At 40.3% G+C, this 9,367-nt stretch overlaps 1 long non-coding RNA gene across 3 annotated transcripts in view; it reads left to right on the top strand.

The window, feature by feature from the left end:
• The window catches only part of LOC111871035, a 21,463-nt gene extending 12,765 nt beyond the window's left edge, over positions 1-8,698 (top strand). Inside the window, exons 3-4 of one of the 3 annotated variants that reach the window (XR_004513718.1) lie at positions 548-1,817; positions 8,492-8,698. This is a non-coding gene — a long non-coding RNA (uncharacterized LOC111871035). Of the gene's footprint in view, positions 1-547; positions 2,042-8,491 lie in introns of those variants that run through there. The other 2 variants (XR_002843967.2, XR_002843966.2) reach the window with 2 other exon arrangements.
• Positions 8,699-9,367: the final 669 nt, after the last annotated feature.

Raw genomic sequence — 9,367 nt, 5'->3', positions numbered from 1 at the left:
TTATTATTATTATTATTATTATTATTATTGGAGGGGGTGGGTTTCCCCATGCACGGCAACCAGTGGTCCATTGTACGTCCCGCTGTGATATTCTACCAGTCTCTATACCCTACCGATACTGGTGCGTGCCATCAGTCCCGACTCAGCCAGCGAGTTCGGCCTCTACTGGCTCAGCGGTATCTAGATGCTTCCCCCCTCTACCAGAGGCGTTAGAGACTATTGTTGGGCGGGAAACGTCCTTGTAATTTGGCTCAGAGACCTCCTTGAGGCATGAGGTTCTTTTACATGCCGTAAAGCTACGACACGGGACCCACGGCTTAAAGTCCCTCCCGGAGGACTTGTACCCTGAATTTTTCCGTCCTTAAAAATTCCACGACCTCCGCCGGGTTTGAACCCGCGTACCTTGAGTAATGAGGTGGGAACGTTACCCCTAGACTACGGAGGCCGCTTCTCACATCATAATAGTATGGTTTCTAAAAGGAGTTTATGTTTATGCATAAACAAGGCTTCTACCTTGGTGTTCCTTCTGTTTTATTATTATTTTAAGGTTTACAAATTCGTCGTAGATGAGGGAAGCTTTGAATGGCAGCTGAAGGAGCAAAGACACTACTTGAGGCTTGCAAGTGTATCATCAATAATAAAGGTTCCTATTGTATTTAATTAAAATTAGTTTAATAAACACAATCATGGAATCTGTTTTTTTTTCCCCCCCATGTTCATGGACTAGCCATAGTTGGGTACATTTTTCTCTTCTGAAGTAAATAAACTAATGGTTCTTCATCTTCCATCTTTAACTTGATATTTTATTTTTTCATATATTACATTATTTCAACAGATTTGTTTGTTTCACTTATAATTTTGTGTATGTATATTGGCTTTCTTTGATGCATTCATTCACCCGTCAGTCCATACATACGTGGGTTACTTCAAAAGTCGTGGCAACATAATTTTTCCGAATTTCGAAACCTCCGACTGGAATTTCCAAATTTGCCGCTGAGAGACAGCAACGTCTGATTTCTAATGATGCCGCTAGAAGATGCGGAAGTCCAAGGACAACGAAGCGAGTCCAGCGCGAAGTCAGTGTGGTCATAACCTTCGTTGAGGATGAAGGTTAGCCAGCTGGAACAGCGTTGCTACGTGAAAATAGCAGTGCTTCGTGGCAGACATGCAACTGAATGTCACTCATAGCTTGTGGAAGCTCTGGGTGATCGTGCTCTACCATACAGAACTGTTGCAAGGTGGATAGAAGCATTCCAACATGGAAGAGAAGCAAGTGCCGATGTTTCTTGTGCTGTGATCGCCCAATGTCTGGAGGAAGATAGGCGCTGGTCTCTGAAGGAGTTAGAGAACATACAGGGATTGACCAGGCAACTGTGCATCTAATTTTACAAAACTCACATTGAATTTGTTATTGCTTAATCACAATTCAATTTTTTGAGGATTAAAGAATGAAAAAAAACAGTCATTCTGTAATGTGCAATTTTTCTTGCCTAGTATACCTACGCCTCTTTACATCTACCTGATCTGACTAAGCCAATTGGAGGGGTATATCATGCCCTTTAATAAGCATATTTTGAACTTTCTTCACTGTAACGTGTTTGCCCCCCCCAAAAAAAATAGTTGCCATGACTTTTGAAGTAAGTAATGAAAGTTTGTCTTGTTGCAAACTTTCTTGATTATGCCGTGTGGTACTGATTTTCTCTGTTATTAATGTGTTCCAGATTACAGCAATGTACATTTTCTTATTCCAGGTTGTGAGTGTTTCTAGGACCCCAGGGCACATGAAACATTTCCAGACCATCTACCTAACTCATAATGTAAGACTGTGTGACTGTCCAGGTCTTGTGTTTCCTTCCAAAGTCCCAAAGACATTACAGATACAGCTGTATGCATTTAAAAATTATTTTAAGAAGTTTTGGTAAGAATTTATGATGCCTGCTTTCCTTCAAATGATTCAGCCAATGTGGTAATGGTAGCAAGAAAAATAAATAAGTTGAAGTTTTGTGTGTTGGTGATTTCTTTTTCTACTATAAATGCCTCTGATGATGGCTCCGTGGTGAGCCGAAACATGTAAGGCAGGTGGTGACGAGGTGGAAAACTTAAAAAAGTGTCACATTTGACGGAAGGAACTTGATTGTTAAAAATAAATAAGTTAAATATACAGTGCAGTGATCCGTAAGGGGCAATCAAATGAAAACGGGTCACCATGCATAACTCACATGGCGCGCAAGTTGGTAACACTTGAATTTGCTTACAGTACAAACATCTGGTGGGGACTCGAGAAAGCACAGTGACAACGTGCCCTTGCACAGTAGTTGTTTGTTTATTGTGCTGGAAGCAAGGTTAGCACTATGTGTCGTCGTCCAACATCAGTAATAGAGGCAGGTAAAGAAGAACAATGAAGTGTAATGCGTTTTTTTACTGCTGAAGGAGTAGGAGGACGAGAAATTCATCATCGCATCTCTGTTACTTATGGCAAACACAGCATGTCACGTTCACCTATGCTGGTGTGGCATAAGAGATTCCAAGAGGACAGGCTCATCGCATCATCACTCCTGATGTTATTGCTGTGTTGGATGGTCATATCCAAGCAAACTGAGAGATCACTGTGGAAGAAATTAATCTTTTTATGGAAATAAGTCACAGTTCCGTCCACGCCATTGTGACAAAACACCTGCTGTACCGCAAAATCTACACGCAGTGCGTTCCATGTCAACTCACAGAGGAACAGAAGACTCAGAGAACGGCTGCATCACTGGGTCACCTACAACGATACCATGAGCAAGAGTATGCTATTCTGTCCTATTGCCACTGGGGACAAAACTTCATGCTACCATTTTCAACCCGAGAGCAAACAGCAGAGCCAACAGCGGAAACACGTCAATTCTCCCCCACCGAAGAAATCCAAAGCCATACACACTAGTTCCGGTGATGACGTTCTTCAACTGCAAGGGCCCTCTGCTTGTCGAATTTCTCGAGCATGGTGCCACAATCAGTGCACAGTGCTATGAAGACACTTTGCAGAAACTGAGACGTGCCATAAAGTCAAAACGCCCTGGAATGCTATCTAACGGCATTATCCTTCTTCATGATAATGCACGCCCCCACAGTGCCAACTCTTGAGGAATACGCTACAGAGATTTGGTTGGGAAGTGCTTCAACATCCCCCCTACAGCCCAGATCTCTCCCCATGTGATTTTCACATTTTTGGAGACCTGAAGAGAGACATTCGTGGACATGAACCATCTGAAGACGATTCAAAGGGTTCGCCCCGTGAAAGGCGTCATGGAATTGCAGTCCACCACAGCCAATGCTCACATATTTCCAGTAAAGTTCTTTTCAATGATGTCACGTGACCCTCCCCCTCTTTTTTCCTTCCTCCTTTTCTTGTCGTGGCAAGATGACACGATCGATCGCTCTCTTTCCCTGGATGGCAGTCGTACAGGGTGGTTGTCCCTGCTCTTAGAAATTTCTGTTTGGTTTCCTTTCTTTTTCAAAATTAAATTTATTTTTGGAAGTCAGCGCTGTGTGTCCCGGGAGAGGGCCCCTTTGCCAAGCTACGGAGCAATGACGAGGCAAAGGTGTTTTATATAAATATATATGTATGGGTACCCTGTGAGTATATGTACACATGTGAGTATTGGTATTTTTTTTCTTTCCTTGGTTTGTGAAAGTAAATGGTCAGTGAAATGGACGGTGGCCCATGAATAAGGTATTGGCTTGAATGACTGGAGTGGGTCATGCTAGGTTTTTTGTAATATTATTTCTGGTATTCACTTCATATGTTTTTTTTTCTTTATTATTGTTAAATGTATATTTATTTCGTTATTATATTATTGTAATTATTAAACTCATTCAGCATAGCTCTCGATTTGTGCGTGTATTTCCCACAACAACAAGTGAATGAACTCCTCCCCCTTTCCCTCTCCTGAAATTTTGGACAGGTTACAGTCCAGGTAGGTAACGGTTCAGACATCGGTTTGCATCGGACGAAGACACGTGTGGCTGGGTAAAGATGTGGTTCCTTAGACAGCCCGCAAGCTTTTTCAAGGATGGGATTGACTGTCTTATCTCCCAGTGGGATAAATGTATTAACAGTTTTGGAGATTACTTTTGAGTTAAGAGATGTTCTTTAATATGTTTTGGCTTCTGACCCATTTTCATTTGACTGCCCCTCATATTTCTGTTCATATCCCAAATGTGTAGCTATTGCGGCTGTATTAAATTTGTCTGATATATCCCCAGAGTTTTGATTCATCATTATGTTTATACGTAGGTGAGTCAAATGAAAACCTTAAATATTTTTTTGAGTATTATTTATTGTGCACAAGTGGTACAAAGCTGTATCAATTTTCAACATAGTCTCCCCCATGCTCAATGGTAGTCCGTGCAACCACTCATGCACCACGTGGCATACCTCTTCGTCAGAACAGAATGTCTTTCCTCCCATTGCTTCTTTGAGTGGTCCAAACATATGGAAATCACTTGGGGCAAGGTCTGGTGAATATGCCAGATGAGGAAGACCCTCAAAATGCAGGTCATTGATTGTCGCAACTGTTGTACGGGTAGTATGGGGCCTTGCATTGTCATGTTGCAAAAGGATACCTGTGGACAGCAATCCATGTTGCTTTGATTTGATTGCAGGCCGAAGATGATTTTTTAGGAGATCTGAGTATGATGAACTGGTGACAGTTGTCCCTCTGGCGTGTAGTGCTCCAAGATGACGTCTTTTTCGTCCCAAAAGAGAGTCAGCATAACCTTCCCTGCTGATGGTTGTGTTCATGCATTGTTTCATGATTTATTATGATATTATGAACCATCACTTTGACATTTTGACAACTCCTCACCATATTACACTTATTTTATTTGGATACGTTTCAAACTTGATTTACTGACTTACATTTAAGGCTCATTTATTTGAATAAATTAGAGACCAGGAGGTTAAAGTTTAGTTAATTCTTCAAAGCATTTTGATATTGTAGGGATTGTCAGACTCAGCCCAACATTCAACCAGAATTTTCTAATTTTCATTTCATGCATCCTGTTGTGTTATTATGTACAACTCTTTATTAAGTCCGTCACAACACAACAAAACAGTGTTCAAGGCTAAATTACCTTTGCTACATGTTTCGGTTATTCATAGCCATCATCAGGGAAATACACGATCATCATGTTTACAGACTAGTGAATTGCAATTGCGTAGTAAGTCTGGATACTTGACAGTTATCATATTATAAAACACATGGTATAAAATTACAATGAAATATAGACTTATTATAAAACAAGAGTTATTTCATAAAATAAGGTTAAAATTATTCGAATGATAATTTATATCACGAAGTCAGTTGTTGCAATCTTTTATTCTCCCGTGGACGTGGTATGTTCTAGACTTTTATATGATAAACTATTCATAATGTTGTATTTTAGCGTCCTGTTCCACTGATTTTCATCCATGATACGTATGTAATGGCCGTCTTGTAGTGCACTCAATTTCATATGTCGCTTCTTACTACATGTTTCGGCAACATAGTGCCATCTTCAGGTTCGTTATTTACGCTAAGCTATTACATTGTTTGCAATCTTGTGTCTTTCATAAAATTATTTAGAAAGTACATTATTCGTCAACTATAATAAAATTTGTATATACTAAAACTTGTTAAGATTATTCATCTATTATGTCTAAATTCAAACTCGCGTATAGTATGGTTCGTCCACTGTGGGAGTCGTTTCTGTGTGTACTGTGTCTGTGATGTGTCCTTCCTTTTTGGCTGCGAGCGTTGTAGGACACATCACTGACACAGCACACACAGAAATTACTCCCACAGTGGAAGAACCATACTATACGCGAGTTCGAATTTAGACATATAGATGAATAATCTTAACAAGTTTTATTATATACAAATTTTATTATAGTTGACGAATAATGTACTTTCTAAATAATTTTATGAAAGACACAAGATGGCAAACAATGTAACAGCTTAGCGTAAATAACGAACCTGAAGATGGCACTATGTTGCCGAAACATGTAATAAGAAGCGACATATGAAATTGAGTGCACTACAAGATGGCCATTACATATGTATCATAATATGATAAACTATTTGGAGGCCCATGAAGTATAGTTTTAACATTAATTGTTTGGTTGGTGCCTCATCGTACGATGTATTCATGTCCGTTCTGTAGGGAATACAGATTGCAGTTCACTAGTGTGTAAACATGATGATGGTTATGAATAGCCAAAACATGTAGCAAAGCTAATTTGGCCTTGAACACTGTATTGTTGTGTTGTGATGGACTTAATAAAGAGTTGTATCGAACCAGAACATAACTTTTGCAAATGTCAGATTGAATTCAACAGACCTCAAAGGGTTAAGCTCTGATGCCAGTTCCAGATGTTACTTTGCAGACCTATGGTTGCATTCTCAATGTTTTTGTTACATAAGCTTGATCATAATCCATAATGTTCACACTACATGTAAATCACTTAATGGTAGATGTAATTCCCTTTCTTCCTGAACGGGGGAATGAGAGTACACATGGGTATGCTTGTATGAGGGTTGAAAAAATGTAGTGCCAACATTGCCATATATGTATAGAAATGTACAAGGGAGTATTAAAGTAATTTCACTGGTAACTGTACAGGTGGCAAGTATTTCAACCAGTTAACATTCCTACACATCACTGTGACATAAGGTATAACGTCAAGTTGTCAATACAGGGTGTCCCAGGAGGAATGTGCCAAACTTCGGGAGGGTGTTCCTTATGTTAAAGTATGCCGATATAACCCAAAACATCTATGTCCAAAGTTGAACGGTTACGGAGATAATGGCCCGAGAAGTGTCAAACTTTGACCGGGGTTACACACTTGTTGATTACAAAATACATATTAAAACTGGCAGGAATATGTGGATTCTGTAATGTTAATAATGTACGTAACATCAAACCAACTTGTGAGTGACGGAAAGCCATAAAATTGAAGTACAAAATACTCGCTCGCCATGTCATAATTGTCCTTAGGTTTCCAAGCAGTATACATAACACATGACTGGCGAGCGATGACGTAACGTGCTGACTGCGCGTTCTGGTATGAGCCAACTACATAAGCACGGCTAGGGAGTATCATCGCACTCAAGGACAAACATAGATAAGGGCTCTCAGCTGAGAGGTACAGCGAGGTACAGTGCTTGGACCTGCCAGAAGACCACACTTTTCTTGGGCCATTATCTCCGTAACCGTTCAACTTTGGACATAGGTGTTTTGGGTTATATCGGCATACTTTAACATAAGGAACACCCTCCCGAAGTTTGGCACATTCCTCCTGGGACACCCTGTATAATGCTGTGAAATCATATATAACTTGGATAAAAACAGGAATCATAACAGATGTAATGCGAAGGGATGATTGCAAGATCTGCAAGCATGTATCATCCAAGCTTTGCCATATTCAACAGTCACATGGCCCACATTAAATTTCACAATCATTGTCATGATCACACCCTGTCACTGGGGATGACAGAATCTGCTCTATAGGCACCCCTCCACATAAATGGATTCTGTGCCCCTGCCTAGGTGGGTAGAGGGCAGAAGGAGAATCAGACTATATACCTGGAGGCACTAAAAATCAGCTGAGCATGCTATAGTACCAGCTATCAGAACCAGTATGTGCAGCTTATTCAGTCATTCTTGCACATGAAGAGGTAATAGATGGCATAGCAGTTGGCTCAAGTAAGCCATGTAATGGCAATACACATTCTGAAAGACATTGTTGAGATGTGCAATGTCATCATCACGTTAGGTCTCTCATCACCTGTAAGAAGCAGAGGCCCCATTATATGCTTGCTAACCACAACCTGGAACAGACGATGATGATCATTCCTGCACTGCAGTATAACCATGGATGAAAACAAGTTATGGTCCTGTAAAGTCCCAAACTGAAGTAGTCTCACCCAGTCGCCTTGTTTGAAGGAACTTCATAAAGAAGCAAGTAATGTCCAAGGTATACTGATGCTTATAGCATCACATTACATTATGTAATCCCACAGGACCAAACTGTTAATAATAGTATTACCATAAGTTCCTGGAACGTAATCTTACATCCAGAACCATGATGAAATTGGCTGCATTTTTGTGCACATCCATCAGTCGTGTTGTGGCTGTCAGTACCAAAGTCCTGGTATCGTGACCATGAGAAATTCTTGAGCACCCAGCAGACTATCTGGACAACACTTGTGACTTCCTCTTGCAGACATGGAGAGAAATCAGTCTAATAATAGTATCTGTTTTCTTCCATGACTGAGATACATGTTAAAGCATGTGCATGAGCAGGGACCATATTGAATTCCTCTTGGATAGAATGTTACATGCTGCCTATTTTGTTACTGTTTCCTTTCCATCCACCATATTACACATACTATCCATTAATCTTGATATTATTTATGTACTGGCAAAAGGTTTAGGTGTTCAGCATCTGAGAATAATCCAAATGTTGCAGATTCTTATGGGAAGTTTCCCAGTTGCACAACTGAGAGTACCCTTTTCTGCAGTTCAATATTTGGCTGAAAGACTAGACCTAATTTGTTGAAGCTGCAACATCCTGAACATGACGAACAGTGGTCTGCCACGGATATCTGTGATGGTAGCTATCAGTTACACTGCCTATTGCATTATATTAGTTGTAAGTTTTAACTCTTGCTATAAATATGAAGGTATATTAATAAGGAAAAGGTAGTCTTCATAAATATTAATATTACTGAGTTTCATATTTCTTTCCACAAATGTAAATATGTTTAAATAGTTGAAATGGTTTGCATGTAAAGTTTACCCAGTTTGATGATAAAGAAGCTGTGTGACATGGCAGAAAATTCACCAAGTCTGCAGTGTACCTAAGATAAACACTGAATCCTGTGGGATTCCTTTTAGTATATCATAAGTAGTTATGATCTGTTAACCTTTAAACTACTAATGACCCCATATGGGATCGCAAAAATAAAGTCAGCGGTACGAATGACCCCATATGGGGTCGCACAGTCCACGCGTGCGCACGTTGCTTTAAAATCTAATTTTAAGATAGAAATTCTTTTCCTACTTACATAATTTTTGGCCACCATCTGCATGGGTCGTCTGTCTTCCCACCTGCGTCATCTACCGGAATGTTGCCTTCGTGTGGAATTCTCGGAAACATCCGGAAATGCAGAGTCCGATGTCGCACTTCTCGCACTTTGTCCGGACGCCTCTTCGTTTCCCACACGAAGAGCACACACGACATCTCAACTTCGAAGTAGAGGAAGTCGGCCAATGTTGTGTTGTGACCTCCCCTATTTGAGATGGCTCCAATCTAACAGCCGGGGTTCGACCCCTGGGCCGTTGA

Source organism: Cryptotermes secundus, unplaced genomic scaffold, assembly GCF_002891405.2.
Source record: "Cryptotermes secundus unplaced genomic scaffold, Csec_1.0 scaffold5260, whole genome shotgun sequence".
NCBI lineage: Eukaryota > Metazoa > Arthropoda > Insecta > Blattodea > Kalotermitidae > Cryptotermes > Cryptotermes secundus.
Note: the sequence above shows the minus strand (reverse complement) of the source record. Positions and strands in the feature narration are given on the sequence as shown.